Source organism: Balaenoptera ricei, chromosome 6, assembly GCF_028023285.1.
Source record: "Balaenoptera ricei isolate mBalRic1 chromosome 6, mBalRic1.hap2, whole genome shotgun sequence".
Lineage (NCBI taxonomy): Eukaryota > Metazoa > Chordata > Mammalia > Artiodactyla > Balaenopteridae > Balaenoptera > Balaenoptera ricei.
Window position 1 is genome coordinate 90,894,305 of NC_082644.1, and position 18,250 is coordinate 90,912,554.

An 18,250-nucleotide genomic window follows, 5' to 3' on the forward strand; every position below is an offset into this window, starting at 1 on the left:
TTTTTAGCTTATATGCAAACACAATAAACATTATTAAATATCAGGAAAGCTAACTTTTCATACAAGGTAGCTTCAGACCAAATTCAAAATGAATTTGGATAAATTAGAAATACTGTGCATACATATAACCCTTTTGTGCACTGTTAGTCTTGGAATGTTAATCCTTGTTTTTTTGTCATGTCTGTAAAGGAAAAACAAAACAAAACAAAAAAACAGAGCCCTAGAGAAATGCTGTCACTTTTCATTTTTACACCCATCAGATTTAAGGGAAAGACTTTTTAGCTGTTATTGATTGGTTGGAAGGAATGAAGGTTTTTAGTTATAGGTCCAGACACTAGTGCTGAAAAATAAAGATTATAGCCAGTGTTCTTCTGTCTTCCATAGTTATTACAACTATGAGAGCCCCCCACCAAGTCATCTATCAATTCAAGTCTCTTTTTTTATCTTAATGTTGACACACAAGTTTATACAGAGTGGATGACCAAACTAGCTCAGAAGAGGACAGCAGGAATTAAAGCAGGTGATTCTTCCCTTGTGGGAGAGCTCTCTCAGTGAGAACATGCCTTCTGTGGGCGGAAATCAGGAATCCACCAGCTGTTAATGGAGAGTGCCTTGCTTTCATTTCAGACAGCAGAGTTTTCCAAAGTTTCTCTGCTCCTCTAACAGCATTGCTCTTTAGTGTGTGTTAACCTGTGTTTGAAAGAAATGCTCTTGTACATTAACAATGTAAAGTTAAATGATTAAATTAAATTACATTTTATCAATGGCTACTGGTGTGTTGAATAAGCACGCTTCATTTAACAGTATTTTCTTAACCATTTATATAATGGTATTTGCTGTGAACTCTTAAACATACCCCAAATGGATTTTTTAAAAGGCTTACTAATGCTGAAAAATTAATAGGCATTCTGAATTGGAAATATATTAAACCTCACTGATTGGGAAGAAGGACATTCTAAATTCAATAACCATTTATTGACTACTTCCTGCAGGCAAAGCACAGTTGGGTGCTTTGAGGAGATACAAACATGCACAGTGTATGAAGTTTTTGCTTTCAACTGTATATAACATAAGTGGAGCTAACAATCTGTTGCCTAAACTTATCATTTAGGGGTATGAAGGATTTATTTCTATATCAAGATGACAGGATATCAGTTGTTTGTGAACCAGAATTTACAAGAATCAGGGTTAGAGTTCTCAAAGATTGATTGGTACTCTCTGCCTTTTTGCTGAAGCCATTACTATTACATTGCTTAGAAACCCCTCTGTGGGCAATGCAAATACAACTTTTATTCAGCTCTACCCCAAACACATATTCCAAGTTAGTACAAATATGGTTTTTTTGTGTGCACTGATAGCTCAAAACTAGAAACGTGGGAGCTCTCATGATTTTCTTCATTAGTTCATGCATAGAGTATTTTCTAAGTGCTGTGTGTGGTCTAGGAGCCAAACCCTTCTTCCTGCTTCTTGCCAGTGCCTTCATTTCCTCAACTATAAAATACAGTAAGAAGAGAATGAGAGATACAGCGGAGCACCATCTTGCATACAAATTCAAATATAGGTGCTTGGCCCAAAGGGAAAAAAGAAAGGGGGAGTGGGGAAGCTCCTTTTTCCGGGACTCTAGGGGCAAAAGTCTGGTTTGAATGGGGAGGGAGGTAAGGAAGATCAGTTCTAGATAAGGGGCATTTATTTGCCTGCGGTTGAATTTGCATAAGTTAAATTCACAAAGATAACGCAAGAAGCTAATTGTTGACTTTAAAAAAAATTGCAGTAAAACACACATAAAACATCATTTTAACCATTTTTAAGTATCCAGTGATGTTGAGTACATTCATATTGTTTAAGCAATCTCCAGAACTCTTCATCTTGCACAACTGAAGCTCTGTTCCTATTAACAATAACTCCCCATTCCTCCCTCCCTCAGCCCTTGTAACCAATATTCTTCTTTCTGTCTCTGTGAATTTCACTACCCTAGGTACCTCATTTGAGTGGAATCACACGGTATTTGTCCTCTTGTGTCTGGCTTATTTCACCTAACATAATGTTCTCAAGAGTCATCCATGTTGGAGCATGTGTCAGAATTTCCTTCCTTTTTAAGGCTAAATAATATTCCATACCACATAATATACCACATCTTGTTTACCTATTCACGTGTCATTGGACACTTGATTTGCTTCCCCCTTTTGGCTATTGTGAATAATGCTGGTATAAACATGGGTGTGCAAATATTATCTTTTCAAGACTTTGCTTTCAATTCTTTTGGCTAAATGTTGACCTTTGAGCTTAAGTATTATGTAAATTATTTTCAAAGATAATCTTGATTATATGTGATTTTTTTGTGTTTTTTTTTTTTTTTGCCTTAGGCACTGATTTCAGACCCTCCCCATTTCCTTCTCTCAGGTAGCTCCATGAGCAAGCTGCTTATAAACCTTTGTTCTAGGACTAGGAGAAAAATGGGAAAGACTAAAATCAAAAACGGAAAAGACTGAAATCTAAGAGTATTAAATGGTCCATCATCTTGTCCAAATACTTTTCTTTGAAAAAGCCCATACTTTTCTTTGAAAAAGCCCATACTTTCAGCCCAATGGGTTGAAAATCTCATCATGTTTCAAAGAGGATTTTTGCACCTTCTATTATATGACACCCCTCACCATGAACAAAATTCTTCAAAAGATATTTAAGAAAATTATTCCTCAGGGTCATAGCTGAGTTGTACCGTGACACTAACATAGACAATACTTTTTGTTTGTGTGTTCTGTTTGGTTAGTGTTGCAAGCACACTCATTCCTGTTTTATTTTTTTAACTCTGCGCATTTCATGGCTCCAACTGGGAGCCCAAGGATCACTGGCCCTTTACCCGATTACCTGCTATGATGCTAGTCATCCTCCAGGCTGGGGCTCTAAGGGCATTTGGTTTGAGGAGAAGAGGAGACTCAACATTTATTAGGCATCTATTATGTGTGCCAGATACTCCAGTAGATATGCTCATACATGATCACACTTAATGCTCACTACTTCTGAGAAGGTGTCATTATTCCCTGTCTGAAAATGGGGAAAGAGGCTAGGAGAGGGTGAGTACCTTGCCCAAGAGCCCATGGGATTTGAACACATGTCCGTATGGCTCTGCAACCCCTGGCAGTCTTCCTGGTGCTTGGTCTTTAGACCCCCGTTCCTCTCTGAAGCAGAGAGAGCATTTACCCTCAGTTCCTTGCTCATCAGCAAGTGGTAAGAAACTCTACCCAAGCACCAGAGCTACTAGCCTATAGAGTGACACAACCTCATTTTCTCTTTCTGTCAAATTTATCACCTGTCCTACTAATTCTTCAGATTCCTTGACTCATGACCCCCACCGTTTTTTCGCCAGGTACTCTAACTTTGTCCCTCACCAGCCTTAGACCCACAGAGCCTTGTAATAATGAAGCCCTGCTCCACTTTTGGAATCCCTTTCTGATGCTTCCCCCTCTAAACACAAATGTTCTCTATACTCAGAATGGACTGCAATCATTCAACCCCTCACAACTCTTTCCTGCCCCAGCCAACTTCCCAATTTCCAGCTGATTTAAAACTTACACTGAGCACTATAGTCAACAGCTTAAAGGTCATCCTCCTTCAAATTCTATAGCCACTTCTCTGTTCCCTTCTGACCACGTTCAGTAAACCCACAAAGACCAGCCTCATCAGCCCCATAATCTGCTTTCCTCGTCCCTGCAGAGAGTTGCTGGAGCAATGCAGAGGGCCAGGCAGTCCTTGACCATCTCAGAGTTGTTCTCTTCCCAGCAGCCTGGCCTTCATTTTGCCCATTGAACATATGAGTCTCCTAACACACTTTCTACCTTTTATTCCTAAAATCCTAATTTCTTCCCCCTGATCATTTCATCCTTGCACATTTTTCTTACCAGTTTCTAATCAATTGTTCAGAATTATACAAAGGTGTTTATAAGTATATATTAAAAAAAAGACACATAAATATACTAACCTAACATAGCTGCTTTCATATGTTTCATTGTCCATATGAACATACTTAGGTTTTTCCTCTTATTTAAAAAAAATAAAGAGTACATCCTTATATATTTGCATTTTTGCTTCTTACATTGCCAAGAGATTCTATGGGAAACTAAAATAATATAAAATTGGAAAAATAAAACCGATTGAAAAGAAAAAAGTAAAATAATTCATATATACAAAAAATGAAACTGACTTAAAACCAAAAAATAATTATAAAATGATTTATACATACAAAACAGTAATATAACAAACATCTATGAACTCACCACCCAGCTCTAGAACTGTTGGAATCTCTATGCTTCCCTAATCATATTCCCCCCTTCTCCCCAACAGCCTGAATTTTGGTTTATCATTGCATATGTATATATTCCTAAACAATTTACTGTTTAGAGTTACACTTTTAAAATTTTATATTAGTTGTATCGTAAGGTATATATTCTTCTGCAACTTGTTTTTCTCTTTGCTCAAAATTATGTTTATCTATCCACAGATGAATGGATAAAGAAGATGTGAGCTACATATATATACATACACACACACACACACACACACACACACACAATGGAATATTACTCAGCCACAAAAAAGAATGAAAGAATGCCATTTGCAGCAACATAGATGGACCTAGAGATTATCATACTAAGCGAAGTAAGTCAAACAGAGAGACAAATATCACATGATATCATTTGTATGCAGAATCTAAAAAAAAATGATACAAATGAACTTATTTACAAAACAGAAGTAGACTCACAGACATAGAAAACAAACTTATGGTTATCGAAGGGGGTGGGGTAAATTAGGAATTTGGGATTAGCAGATACAAACTACTATATGTAAAATAGATAAACAACAAGGTCCTACTGTATAGCACAGGGAACTATATTCAGTATACTGTAATAGACTATAATGGAAAATAATCTGTATATGTATAACTGAATCACTTTGCTCTACACTAGAAACTAACACAACATTGTAAATCAACTATACTTCAATTTTTTAAATATATTTATCCATGATATCATATGGCTCTAATTCATTAATTTTCACTGCTTTGTAGTACTTCTTTTAATACATTATAATTTCTTTATTCACTGTCCTGTCAATGGTTATTTAAGTTGTTTTTAAGTTGTTATTTAAGTTTCCATATTCTTACTATTACAAGCTATAATATCAGGAACATTTTTGCACACATCTCCTGATAAACATAGGCAAGAATTTTTCTAGGCTAGTGGTTTTCGAAGTGTGGTCCCAGGACCAGTAGCATCAGCATCACTTGGGAACTTGCTAGCAGTGTAAATTCTCAGGTCCCACCCCAGACCTACTGAATCAGAAACTCTGGGGATAGGGCTTAAGAATCTGTGTTTTAATAAGCCCTCCAGGTGATTATGATGCATGCTAAAGCTTGAGAATCACTGCTCTAGGATTACCAAGAAGTAGAATTGCTAGGTTATAAGGTATGCAAATCTTCTCCTTTACTGGATATACCAATATTCTTCAAAAGTGGTTGTACCAATTTACACTCTCAACAACATTGTATGAGGGTTCCATCTGTTCTACATCTTCCCCAACACTTGGATTCATCAGGATTTTTTATTTTTGCTAACTCAGCGTTTATAAAATGGCACCATGTTGTGCTTTATACAATTATGAATAGAGCTGCCTATTTACCTACAAGCCTTTGTGTGAACATGCTTCATTTTTCTAGAGTAAATACGTAGGAGTGGAATTGCTGGATAGGTTTAACTTCATAAGAAACTGTCAAACCTTTTTACATAGAAATAGAATATTTAGCCTGGCACATGGCTACTCAGGATAAACACATTTCTCAGACTTCCTTGCAGCTAGGGGTGGTCTTGGCACTGTGTTCTGGTCGATGGGATATAAGTGATATTGTCATCTGTGTACTATGTCCTATATGCCACTCTCTCCTTCCAGATGGCATTTGACAGTGGCCTTCTAGAGACAACATTACTATTGTCTGGCCCCAGAAAGTGGCTTTATGGGTGGAAATTTCAGCTTGGAGAAGAATCAAGAGTAGTATCATAATAGGTGATATTTTAGGATGACTTGTACCTAGGGCTGGTCCTGGAATATGTCTGATTGGTATTGTAACCCACATGTTAGCTGGGGCCTCTTCTCCTTAGGATCTAGAAGGGATTGTTTTGAACTCCCTATTCCACAAATAGTGAGGTCCAAAGACCTCCTCAAGATATCTGCAAATTCTGCCAATTTTTACATTAGCTCTGGCTTCAGTTTCCCACTTCTGTTTGCTTAGCTCTGTTAATGGACTGTCTTGCTGTACTGCTGATGTCATCCCTATTTCTGGTGTTGCTCTAGAAGTAGAACCATCTCCCTACCCCATCAGTTAGCTGTGGTTGAAGAGGAACATGCATTGACCCTTCAGAAAATATTGTGACCTGAATAGTTTAAATCTGAAGGGGCTGTAAATATAGTGGCACTGTAACTATCATGTCTAATATAGTAGGAAGCTTGACTTGACTCATGAAGCCATTGTGGAGGGTAGTTTTGGTAGAATCATCCTTAGTACCTAGCACAGTGCCTGGTTTACCAGAAACCCTTAGAAATGCTTACTTAGTAAATTCAAGTTAGATATTCATTGATGGAAGTGGGAGATGGAAACCACATCACATTCCCAAGAGATAGACTATGTCATGATTTTCGAAGTTGGTATCTAGAGCCAAAGTGTCTAGTCTCATATTTTTCTGAACTTCAATGCCAAAGAGAGAGAGAGAGAGAGAGAGAGAGAGAGAGAGAGAGAGAGAGAGAAAATCAACACAACCTCAAGGAAGGTTTGTTTTTTTCCCTTCCCTTTAGAAAGCAGCTGTCAGTTTAACTTATCCCAAAATACTGTCAGTGATGAGCATGACTGAAAATGCGTTTTATCTGTAATTAGAGAGATTACATTAAACACTATTATTTGCAGACACACATTGAATTAACTCTAATCGAGGCTAGCAAATAGTAGAGCCTGCCTATTTTTCACCTCAAAATTTTTAGAAAATTGTGACAGTTGACACACGAGGGACAATGCTGACAAGATTTCTTTCCATCAAATGCCAGACAGTAATTGCAATTGCCTTTAAAAATGTTTTAAGCAGTTTCGTTAGTAAATCAGAAGTTGCCACAAATCACGCTGATAGTTTCTAAACATGGAGGTTGTTGACTGTGCATTCCAATATGAGTTTAATGAATTGATTTTCTAAGGAATTTAACTTTGCATGTTTTCAGGTGTAATTAATTCACTCTGATTAATGTGATTAGCATAGATATCAGTGGATTACACATGATGCCCTCTATTTATTCACTTATTTTTAATCTGCCACACTGTCCATTGGGAAATTATATATGTGTCTTTTGGGGGAAACATCTTGCTCACGGCTCTGATCACATTGGATTTCTGCAAAGCAGAATCCTGGTAGGAATTCATTGATTATTTACAGGCTATGCAGCAATGTACTTTTGTTTGAGGGACCTATTAAAGTTTACACAGTTCCAGGCTTTAAGGAGCTTATAATCCAGAGGGGAAGATGAGACAAACATTCCAATGCAAGTCACTCACAAGGAAGAATGACTGTCCTCAAATTCTTCTTTTTCTGAGCACTTCTCCCCTACTCCCCTTAAATAATGCTATTACTTAAGGTATGTCAATGGCCCTCCTCTTCTCCAGTGCTTCCCACTATCCTGGGCACTCTTATTTGTGGCTTCAACTACCACTCCCAAATCTATATCTCTAACTCAGTCCTTGCAGATGCCTCCAGGTAGCTTCACCTGGATATCCCACGGGTACTCCAAATTTAACATACCAAACCCCAATCTCCATCCAAACTTGCCCCTCCTGTCTTCCCAATCTCTATAAATGGCTCCTCCATCCACCCAATCAGCCAAGCTATACTATTATTGTGAGTCTCAGGACAAGAAGAAATTCATTTATTTCCCATCGTTCTCAAAATTTAACATTCATTTTAACGTTCATTAGAATCATCTGGAAAGCTAATTAAAGCACAGCTTCCTGAGACTCGTGCCCAGAAATTCTAATTCAGCGGTCTGGAATGGGATCCATGAATTTGCATTTCTAACAAGCTCACATGTGACACCAATGCTGTTGGGCCAGGGGCCACAGTTTGAGAACCATTGCCCTAGATAATGAATATAACATAGACACATTTCCATGAGCCGTGAAATCCCTACTCGGTGAGCAATCACTGCCAGAGAATGAAGGCCCAGGAAGTAAATCTCCTCTGGAGAAAGCCTCTCTGCATCAACCAGAGGCAGTATGAATTAATGAAAAGGCATGTGATTTAATTATTCCTTCATCCATTAACTATGTATGAGTGCCTACTCTCTGCGAGGCACAGTGCAAGGCACTGAGCTATGCTCTGAGATACAGTGCTGAGTAAAACCATGACACAATCCATGTTTTAACAAGTGAACTCAGGCACTCCACTGAGACTTAGATAATCTGTAAAATGGGGACTGTACAGACTTTATGAGAGATATCAAATAGAGGACTAAAGTAAATGTCTAATTCAGCACCTGGCACACTGATTCTCAAAAAGGATGCTGAATAATTGGTAATTAGTTCTTATTTTTTCATGTGAGAATTAGCCACTCTAAAGTGCTATGCAAATGCTAGTTGTAATTATTTTTAGCATTATTTCATAGACTCCTCAATGAGTTTACCCAGGTAGTTTTTGATTAAAAAAGAGTATTGGTTTATTTATTTATCTGTATATACATAGAAAGAAGTTCTGGAAAGATACTTAACAAATTGTTAACAGTATTTATTTCTCTGTGGAATAATTATGATTACTCTCCAAAGATTAATCTATATTTTCTAGTTTTTTTACTTCTTTCTCTTTTTCTTACTTTTTAAAACTTCAAGTACAGTTGACTGACAATATTATATTAGTTTAGGTGTACAACATAGTGATTCAGTATTTTTATAGATTATACTCCATATAAAGTTATTATAAAATATTGGCTGTATTCCCTGTGCTGTACATTACACCCTGGTGTCTTATTTATTTATTTATAAATTTATTTATTTATTTATTTATTTATTTATTTATTTATTTATTTATTTATTTATTTATGGCTGTGTTGGGTCTTCATTGCTGCACACGGGCTTTCTCTTGTTGCGGTAAGCCTGGGTTACTCTTCCTTGCGTTGTGCAGTCTTCTCATTTCTGTGGCTCGTCTTTGTTGCGGAGCATGGGCTCTAGGCACGCAGGCTCAGTAGTTGTAGCTCACGGGTTCTAGAGCGCAAGCTCAGTGGTTGTGGTGCATGCGCTTAGTTGCTCTGCGGCATGTGGGATCTTCCCGGACCAGGGCAAACCTGTGTCCCCTGCATTGGCAGGCGGATTCTTAACCACTGCGCCACCAGGGAAGCCCCTATTTTTTAACCTAGAAGTTTATACCACTTATTCCCCTTTCCCTATCTTGCCCCTCCCCCCACACCTCTCCCCACTGGTAACCACTAGTTTGTTCTCTATAACTATGAGTCTGTTTCTGTATTGTTATATTCATTCATTTGTTTTCATTTTTAGACTCCACATATGAGTGAAAACATACAGTATTTGTCTGATTTATTTCACTAAGCATAATAACCTCAGGACCATCCATGTTGCTGCAAATGGCAAAATTTCATTCTTTTTTAAGGCTAATATACCATAATATATATATTAATATATATATTCCATTATATCTTCTTTATCCACTCATTTGTTGGTGAAAACTTGGCTATTGTAAATAATGCTGCAATGAACATTGGGGTGTATATATCTTTTTGAATTTGTATTTTCGTTTTCTTCAGATATATACCCAGTAGAAGAATTGCTGGGTCATATGGTAGTTCTATTTTTAATTTATTGAGAATCCTCTATACTGTTTTCCATACTGGCTATGCCAATTTTCATTCCCACAAACAGTATACTAGGGTTTCCTTTCTCCACATTCTCACTGACACTTGTTATTTGTTGTCTTTTTGAGAATAGCAATTCTGACAGGTGTGAGGTGATAGCTCATTGTGATTTTGATTTGCATTTCCCTGATGATTAGTGATGTTGAGCATGTTTTCATGTACCTGTTGGCCATCTGTACATCTTCTTTCGAAAAATGCCTGTTCAGGTCCTCTGCCCATTTTTTTTTTTTTAATTTTATTTATTTATTTATTTATTTATGACTGCGTTGGGTCTTCGTTTCTGTGCGAGGGCCTTCTCCAGTTGCGGCAAGTGGGGGGCCACTCTTCATCGCGGTGCGCGGGCCTCTCACTATCGCGGCCTCTCTTGTTGCGGAGCACAGGCTCCAGACGCGCAGGCTCAGCAATTGTGGCTCACGGGTCCAGTTGCTCCGTGGCATGTGGGATCCTCCCAGACCAGGGCTCGAACCCGTGTCCCCTGCACTGGCAGGCAGACTCTCAACCACTGCGCTACCAGGGAAGCCCCTCTGCCCATTTTTTAATCAGCTTGTTTGTTTTTGTGATATTGAGTTGTATGGGCTTGTTATTAATCCCTTATCAGACATATCATTTGCAAACATCTCCTGTTCAATATGTTGTATTTTCATTTTGTCAATGGTTTCCTTTGCTGTGCAACAGCTTTTAAGTTTAATTAAGTCCCATTTATTTATTTTTGGTTTTGTTTCCCTTGTCTGAGGAGACAGATCCAAAAAGATATTGATTGCTAAGACTGACGTCAAAGAGTGTACTGTCTATGTTTGCTTCTAAGAGTTTCATGGTTTCCAGGCTTACATTTGGGTCTTTAGTTCATTTTGAGTTTATTTTTGTGGATGGTATGAGAAAATGTTCTAATTTCATTCTTTTCCATGTAGCTGTACAGTTTTCCCAGTACCACTTATTGAAGAGACAGTTTTTACCCCACTGTATACTCTTATCTTCTGTGTAATAGGTTAATTGACCATAGGTACATGGGTTAATTTCTGGGCTCTCTCTTCTGTTCCAAGGATCTATGTGTCTGTTTTTGTGCCAGCACTATGATGTTTTGAATGTTAATGTTGGTATGCTTGATGTTGTCCCAGAGGGACTCATTTTTTTTAATTTGTTGTTCTTTTTGCTGTTACGACTGGGTGATTTCCACTATTCTATCCTCCAGATCGCTTATGCATGCTTCAGTATCACCTAATCTGCTATTAATTCCTTCTAGCGTATTTTTCATTTCAGTTGTTGTATTCACCCTCTGACTGGTTCTTTTTTATATTTTCTAGTACTTTGTTGAATTTCTCACTCTGTTCATCTATTCTTTTCCCAAGTCTAGTTAGCATTCTTATTACTATTGCTTTGAACTCTTTATCGGGTAAATTATTTGTCTCTGTTTCATTAGGGTTTTTTTCAAGGACCTTATCTTGGTCTTTTATTTGAAACATCTGCCTCTCTTTTCTCATTTTGTTTACCTTTCTCTGTTTGTCTCTATGAAATTAGGTGAAACAGTTACCTATCCTGGTCTTGAAGGCATGTCCTTGTGTGGGAGTGTCCCAATGCAGTCTGCGTGTCTCCAGCGGCCTTAGGGGGAGAGCTGGATCTGAAGTGAGCGTGGGCCATGTCTTCCCCCCGGCACTGGCAGCCACCACCTTGATGGGAGGTCGGGCTGGAATCAGCGGGGCTGGGTGCAGAGAGCCAGGTGCCAGCACCAGTTTCTCCTGGGCTCAAAGGCAGTCACCGCCCTATCGTGGGTGGGGTCAAGGCCAGAGGGGCTGGAGCAGGAGCTCTGAGGAAGCTGGGCTTCTCCCCAGTGTGATGGAGTCTCCACCTTGCTTGGGAGCATGGTCAGAGCCTGAGGGCTTGGGGCTGCACTTCTGAGCGGGTTCCAATTTTCCCCCAGTGTGTGGAGCTTGGTTAGAGGCTGGGTTGGGGTCAGAGGTGCTGGAACCGAGGGGGTTGGAGACACACTGTTGAGCTGGTTCTGCTCCCTCCCTGGTGTGAGCTCAGGATGGCAGTGGCGGGCTTCCGCCTGGCTAGAGGCAGGGCCAGACCAAGCTGGTTCATCTCCCTCCAAGTGTGAGCACGCTCACTGGCAGTGGTGGCCTCGGCCCTCGCGGGGAGCAGAGGCGGAGCAGGAGGTGCTGGAAGCAGGAGCCCAGTATGGGGGTGGGGGCAGCCCCTCAGAGCACCAGGCACTTTTCAGACTGCTGCCTCCACACTGGGACTGGGAGCAAGAAGTTTGTGCACGTGACCTTCAAGAGCAGAGTCTCGGTTTCTTACAGCCCTCCGGTAAGCCCCACATCTTTTCAAACCAGCTCATGTTCCTAGTGTTGAACCCCAGGGCTGGGGTGCCTAATATGGGGCTTGAACCCCTCACTCCTTAGGGAGGATCCCCAAACCTGTGATATCCCCGTCCTGTTCTGGGTCGCCCGCTAGGGGTGCAGGTCCTGACTAGATCACTTCTCCTTCCCTCCTACCAGACTCTGTGTGGTCCTTTCGTTACAGCCTAGGTCGTAGGAGAGTCATTCTGCCAGTTTTCATGTCATTCTCAGTGAAGGTTGCTCTATATGTAGTTGTAGTTTTGATGGGTTCGTTGTGGGGAGGTGAGCTCAGCGTCCTCCTATTCCACCATCTTGATCCTGCCTCTTGCATTTTCTAGATTTTATTAAACAACCATATATGATTGGTGTAATAAGCATTTAGAAAAGGGAGAAAGAAAGAATGAGTCCGCAGGTCCTACAAGGAACAGGTAAACACGTGGAAGCCCTCAGGCAATGTTTCCAAACTTGGCTGCATATTAGCATCAGCTGGGGAGTTTTTCAACATCTAATGGCCTGGCTGCCCCCAAGACCAATTCAATATAAATCTCTGGGGCTAGAACCCAGGCTTCAGTAGTGTTTAAAGCTCCCCAGCTGTTTTCAATGTGTAGCCAAAGTGGAGAACCCCTGCCTCAGGAGAACTCCTGCATTTTCTTGTTCTTGGTAGGTCCTGGGAGTCCTGGCTTACGGGGGGCTTCCTGGGTCCCTACAACCAAGCTCATCCCCAGGAGAGACATCAGTGTTCCTTGGCTCCCAGTATGAAAATAGTTTTGTTCAGATTTCAGAATAAATGGATGAAGGATGAAATGAAATGGATCAGGAATAGAAATGACTTTGGCCACTGGACGAATATTGGGAGAAATAGTTGAAAGATGATGTGAGTTAGAATATCTGGGTTCTTTGTGAGGTCTGTCATCCAACAGCTATGTGATCTTAGGTTACTTTTCACTGAACCTCAGGTTCCTCATGGCTCTGCCTTTCTGTGATGCTATTAGGATTAAATGAACTAAAACACATGAAAAGAGTTTTGTGAAATGTAAGGTAGTATATAAGTATTATTATTTTTATTATTTTGTAACTAATAATATGAAGAATGTGCTCAAAGAAAGATGATATCTGAGGAAGACACGAGAAAGGTTGAATTACCCTCCCATAGGAGACCCAGGCCTCTGGATGAACAGGGAGAACTAAGTTCAAAGCGAATTAAATAAGGGGCAAATACATGGACTGAAATGAAAAGCAACTTGACAGGCTAAACACGAAACACTTCTTTCTCAGAAATCCAGAGAAGAGACTCTGAGAAAGATCTTCCCTTTGCTTTCATGATGGCTTCCAGGAATTTATCCCAAAGTGGTGATGTCTCAGAATAAATAGGTATTCTTCTCATAATTAAGCCAGAGGTTCTGGGAAAGGGCTGAGCACAAGGCTGAATTCAGTACTGAGATTGCTTGCAGTTTAGCTTAGGTCCCAATGAGGCGGTCCCTATGTGTCGCCAAAAAAAGAATCCTTGCATATAGCTTTTTAAATTGGTGGTGGTTTTCCAGAATCCTTGCATCTGGACAACAGCCTACTTATGTCTCTAGACTGACTTTCTTTTCCTCTGAAATTAATTTATTCTTTGAAAATAATAGGCCCCGGAAAGAACTTTACTGCAGCACTCTTTGTGGGAGGAGCTCAGCATTAGAAAGGGCCATCTGAGATATCATTTGACGTGGGTCATGATGAAGAGAGCTGAGAGCCCCTTAAGCATAGGGACCATGACTTTTTCATCTTTGTATCCCCTACATGTGCAGAACCCAGAAAAAGTACACAGTGAATCAATGCCCTGGAAGCATATCCTGTAGGCACAGTTCCTAGCTCATGGTAGGAAATTAATAAATATTTGTGGAAAGAATAGCATTGTCACCAGGTCTAACACACTGACAATGTCCACTATTGTGCAAGCATGTTTTCCTTTTGTTCATCTCAGCCCACTATCAGCTGCAACTTCTCCCATAAAATGGAAATCTATTACCCCACATTCTCAGGGTTAATACAGATCTATACTGAAAATAAACCATAGCGTTTGTATGGTACATTATAGTTGTGTTACTTTTTTATGATTATTATAGACATTTATTTAAAATAATACATTTACAGCCCAGATAGTTCTACATTGTATATTCCAGGTTTAACCAACTTCATAAAAATACTTTGAGAACGGCTGCATCCACAGATTTTTAAACTACATGATTATTTCTTTGCCGATTCTTCTCTCTCTTTTCTTTCCCGAATAACCTCTTTCAGATATGGTTCAAGGTAGAATTTATCCTGCTCATATTTTGTCCACTGCTCTTTAGGCAAGATCTGCTGCCTCATGGTCAGGTCCAGTGCTCTCTTAACGCAGAACACCCTGTTGTTATAAAGGTTCTCAGGAAGCCTTCTTATGGATTCTTTTACATCATCATTCTCATATGTTGAATCATCTCACATTAAGCCCAGTTTATTGAACCCGGCAGCATTGTAATACCATTTTCAAATACCCTCCAGCCATTTACTTGACGCTGCAACAGCAGGCTTGCTTGCCATTTTGGCCCGAGACCTAGTTGTATTATTGAACTGGAGCTTCGCAACTTGAGGAAGAATGACATAATAATCATTGCAGACAAAAGATAAAGGAAACCTAAGCAAAGAGAGTGGCAGGTTTCTGGCTTGGGCACCTGAGTAGATGACAGTGCTATTCACTGAGATATGAAGGAGGTATAGTTTTGAGGGGAAATAGGACACATTTAGTTATAGACCCGCTGAGTTGTAGGTGCCTATCATCCAGGTGGCAGCGCTGAGTAGACCATTGAATATGCAGGTATGAAACTCGGGAGACACCTGGATAGATATATTCTTGAGCACTATCAGCATATAATAGTTATAGAAATCCAGGGAAAAAATGAGTATAGAGAGAAGAACAGTGAGAGCAATTTTAAGGGGAAGGATGTGATAGGCCAGTAGCAGAGGATTGAGAGGAAAGGTGAAAATGGACACAGTCAACATGAAAGAAGACAAGGTAGTGTGGAAGGGTCCATGAGGTTAAGGGAGAGATTTTTAAAGATTGGAAAGACATGTTTAAATGCTAATGGGAAAAGACAAGATGGACCTGCTAGGCACCTCTGTATCTGTTCATCACCACATCTGACCACAATAACCCTCAGAAAGTGTTGACTTCAGCCTTTCAGACCTTTAGCACAAGTTCCTCTCTTAGCCAACTCTAACTCATACGAAAAATGGAATTCTAGGAAATGAAGTTCTCAGTTCATCCAAGTTGACATATCACAATCCAGCATAGTACATCCCTTGTCAACTTGGTGTCTACACACACTCTTTAACTATATTTAATTTCCAACTAAAACCATCAACGAGACCATGCTTTTGTATAACATGATTAAACTACTCTTCACACAACTGAAAACATGCTAACCGTCTCCTAACCAAAAGATACACAAAGTCCACTTCATCTATCCTGAAGAGCAAAGTTTTGCCATCCATCAGGCACTAAACTGAATCTTCAAAAGGCTATTACATAATTCAATCAGGTGAGCTGTTTCTAGGTGATGGGAAGACTAGTATTGCCCTCGTTTTCTGTAAAGTGAGTTCCCTGGTCAGAAATAATACTCTGTGGGATACGATGACGGTGCATAGGGCATTCTGTAAGTCCATACATAGATGGGTGTTTTAGGAAGAATCACCGAGGAGGGGAAAGCAAATCCATATCCAAAGTAAGTATCTATTCTAGTAAGAACAATACACTTTCCCTTCTATTATGGAAGTGGCTCAGTATACTCAGCCTGAGGCCAGGTGAACTGAGAAACGATGCCATATATTTGACTGGTGTTGGTCTTTGCTTTTGGCAGTTAGGGACTCAGTAGTGGAGGTAACCAGACTGGCTCTTTAACCAGCAACATGGACAACCTCTATCCCTGCAGCCATGGCCACTTTATTTATGAATGCCTTGGTCAAGGACAGGAGTGACTGGGGAAAGAGGCTGACTGACATCCACAAAACAGATCATCTTGTCTACCTGATTAAGATCTTGTTCTTTGGTTAGCATGCACCTGGGACATGAATATCATATTCTGTGCTCTTTCAAAGAGGTCTATCCTCATACCTCTTCTCCAGAACTCACTGCCTCCAATTCTCCAGTCATCTTCCTTCCAATCCAAACTCTTAGTGATTTGCTCATGAATTAATATAGAGCAATACTTTTGTTCATCTCTCCTTCCAGGCAAATTAACCAACCAGGTGCACTGCTTGGAGTTTTGACCACTGAAGAGATTTCTCTTCAACACTGTCCTTCATAGTCACACTGAATGGAACTATAGTGCTGCAGGCATCCAATTTCAACTTCTGCCGGTATTTTTGGTGTTGATTTGGAATGAGAGACTGAAGAGGGGTGTGAGCTTAGAGAATAATTCTGGAGGGAGGGGAAAGAATTTTGAAGAGAAAAGAGAGCTGCTGTCCACAATGGAAAACTGGGGAAAGAAAAGAGATATTTAACAGATTTTATTAATGTTTAAAATATAATTTTGCAATATAGAACCTCTTCCCCTAGTCCCACGGGATTTTCAGTAAAATATTCATTTCTCATCCATGCATGGAAGAGGTGGACCTACAGTGGGAATGCATCAAAATGCTGAGTGCAGTCTCAATAGTAGGCCAGGAGCAACAGCAATAGCTGTTCCCAGGAAGCCTGCTACACCCCTGTTATCTTGGTGAAAACCAATGCAAAGCACTGTTATTAAATTGCTGTGAGCAGTTTCTGCCCTGCAAGAATACACTTCGAGGCAGATTGTCCTTTGTTTCAGGAGGCTAAAGCCCTGAACTGGCCCTTCAGTTACCCAAATATAAAACAAGTTTCTACCTGTTTTTCTTGGGAAGATCTGTTGTGTAACCTGAATGCAGATATTTTAGCCTAAAAAGCTAAATGACTGTGGTATAATATAAATTGTCCTGGCTAGGTTTTAGCAGCCAAAATTATGCATCTACAGATTTTGTTGCTTCTTTTTGGAGAAATGTTTATTTTCTTTGTAGACAATTAAACTGGATGTTCTTCACCTAGAAGTGGTTGCTTACTCCTGTAGAGATGCATGTGCCCTTATGTGCAGAAATAGGAAGCTGTGAGGAAGAGAAAGGCAGGAGGGACATGTAAGTAAGGTCTTCACCTCACCCTGGAATAGTCTTTAAAAGCTGGGCTTGGTTTGATGCATGCCAGCTGTTCAATGTCTTGTACATGGGACATGTGGTTAAGAGCATGGGCTCTGGGGTTAGATCACCTTCATCTGAATCCCCCCTACCATTTACAGGCCGTCTTGCCTTGAGCAAATTACCTAACTTCTCTATTCTTCATTTTCCTTATTTTAAAATTGGAGGGATAATAGTTGTTACTCTATAAGGTTGTTGAGAGGATTGAAATGAGTATGTAGAGAGTTTAGCACAATGCTTGGCATATAGTAATATCTCAATAAATTTTAAAATAATCAAGAAAATACTGATACTGGGCTATCAATGCTATGATTGTTTTGTAGGAACCAGCAGGCGAGGCCACACTCCTTTGCATAGGCTGGAGTCTCTTCTGGAAAGGTAAAATTCCTACTGGCACTCATCCCAAGAAGATGTGGATTCCAGGAGCAGATGATGGAATGAGAAATCAAGGATAGGTAACATGAGAAATGGGTCAGAAATGAGTGAGACAAAAGTATTTACAGTGAAGTCCCAGATCTTCTGGGGGAAATGGAGAAACAGTCTCTGAAATTAATAGTGGGGCTTCTGACCAGAAATAAGACCCCCAAAAACAAGAAATGAAGGCTGCTCAAGCTCTGGTCAAGGAAGATGCTTTAAGATGATAAGAAACTTATGTATGAGATAAAGGGGAGTTGGGATCTGCACCCATCTTGGGGTACCCGCTCACGACTTATGAGGAACACACTGAAGAGGATACTTTT

General features: G+C 39.9%; 1 pseudogene; it reads right to left on the reverse strand.

Moving 5' to 3' along the window:
• Nucleotides 1-14,502: 14,502 nt before the first annotated feature.
• On the reverse strand, nucleotides 14,503-14,846 carry LOC132367904 (cytochrome b-c1 complex subunit 7-like; annotated as a pseudogene).
• Nucleotides 14,847-18,250: the final 3,404 nt, after the last annotated feature.